The sequence below is a fragment of the Pyxicephalus adspersus genome, unplaced genomic scaffold (genome assembly GCF_032062135.1).
Source record: "Pyxicephalus adspersus unplaced genomic scaffold, UCB_Pads_2.0 Sca5337, whole genome shotgun sequence".
NCBI classification, from domain to species: Eukaryota; Metazoa; Chordata; class Amphibia; order Anura; family Pyxicephalidae; genus Pyxicephalus; species Pyxicephalus adspersus.
In genome coordinates, this window is record NW_027322340.1 from 1 (window position 1) to 1,801 (window position 1,801).

The 1,801-nt window shown below is 36.5% G+C and overlaps 1 long non-coding RNA gene across 1 annotated transcript; it reads right to left on the reverse strand.

Moving 5' to 3' along the window:
- Nucleotides 1-377: 377 nt before the first annotated feature.
- Nucleotides 378-1,047, reverse strand: LOC140321481 (uncharacterized). Its single transcript, XR_011918957.1, has 3 exons — nt 954-1,047; nt 680-758; nt 378-498 (listed from the first exon to the last, which is right to left on the reverse strand). It is a non-coding gene; the product is annotated as an uncharacterized lncRNA (long non-coding RNA).
- Nucleotides 1,048-1,801: the final 754 nt, after the last annotated feature.

A 1,801-nucleotide genomic window follows, 5' to 3' on the forward strand; every position in this document is an offset into this window, starting at 1 on the left:
TAGTGTCATCAGCATACATTAGTGTCATCAGCATACATTAGTGTCATCAGCATACATTAGTGTCATCAGCATACATTAGTGTCATCAGCATACATATCTGTCCACCTGTCTCCTTCAATGCTGGATAAGGTTTCATGCTGCCTATTGGCCATATCATGGAAGTTTGGCTCTTGTTTAGGTTTAATGACCAGATGTATATATTAAATCAATAACAAATTTGTTGCTGGTTACAGTATCAAAGACTAAGCCTAATATGGCAGCCATCAAATGCACATTTTCCTGAAAATTTGTATTGTGAATCATACTGCACATTTCAAGAAGAGAAAAAAAAAAAAAAAAAAAAAAAAAAAAAAGCAGTTTTAATCAAAGTTGAATGCTCACCAATCTCCACTTTAGCAAGATATTGTTCTGCATCAAAGGCCTCATCCCCACTGAAGATCACAGGTCCATCAGAAGTTACAGTTAGTGATTGCCTCTCGACTGTATCAGCCATTCTCTCTGCAATAAGACAACTTTAGCTATTAAACTGTGGAGTCTTAGTCCTGAGAGCAAAGACAGATTTAGAGTGACTAATGCAACAACTATATTTGTTAATTAGAAAAGAGTTAGAACTATGCCAAACATGATCGAAGTATGGAAAGCCAGAAAGTTTAGAATAGGACATTTAAAGCCATCCTACTTTTCCTTTGTGGGCAGTTCACAATGCAGGAATCTGTATCAGATGGGACACATACTGAGGCGCTGCAGTGAAAGAATACCTGTAGGAGAAAAGGTAATATCTCATCACTTAAACCACAAATCAAAAATCCATTTAAGGTATAAAGTACTTTATCGAAGCATCTTTCCCCTTTATTGGCCAATCACCCAGATTGAGATGCTGAGGTTACTTGTTTTCTCATTACTAAGTGATATTTAAAAGGCATTCTTGATAACCAAGTTTTCAACTGCCTTACCAGTCCACCAAGAGCAACCTGGGTGTTGGGAGCCACGAAAGTAAAGGTGCTGACCATAAAACGCTGGTAATGGCTCGGAAAAGCTAAGTTTTCTTTGACAAAGCAGCCATCAAATGAAGCAGTAACCATTATAGATCCATCAGAATCCTGTCCTATCCATGTGCCACAGGCAGAGCTATTATGCAAATAGTGAGGTTTCCCATTATGATCTTTGGAAAAAAAAAAAATCCTATTTTAGTAATTTGCTAGACAATTGCACATTTAGGGTACCTGTACAATATTGGCATGCATTTGTATTTTATTCTGATACACCTTTTAATTTAAAAAATGACACAAAGTATTAGTGATTGAAGCTAACATTATGTCTTATCTAAATGCAAAGCCTTTTTAGTTTAAAATGGAGCAGAGAAAGGTTAGACTGCTGTCTGCTGCCATATACATAAACAAAAATGTTGAATCCTTCTATACTTTAGATGGCTGCATTAGCCATGGGAATGATCTGATGGACATAGGGCTAAGCCTTTCCATTTGACACCCAGAAGCCCTTCCTCTAAGCTTTACATGTAATATACATCATTTTGTGTTACAAACTCAAGCATTAAAGCCAAGACCCCTCATACAAGTCTTAGAATGGCTGAATGTCCTCCCCCACAGTAAAGTCTTATAACACTGAAGATGCAACTCATTTATAAAAAAATGAAAGAGATTGCTGTATATTAAACAGTCTGCACTGCTAATAGGACCCTGATCCCAATCATTAAATTATCCAAATCATAAAGCTCATTCTGTAGCTTGGCTAGTATATTTCTTTAAATTTAAAGGCTCATCTACAATAACTAGCACATCCA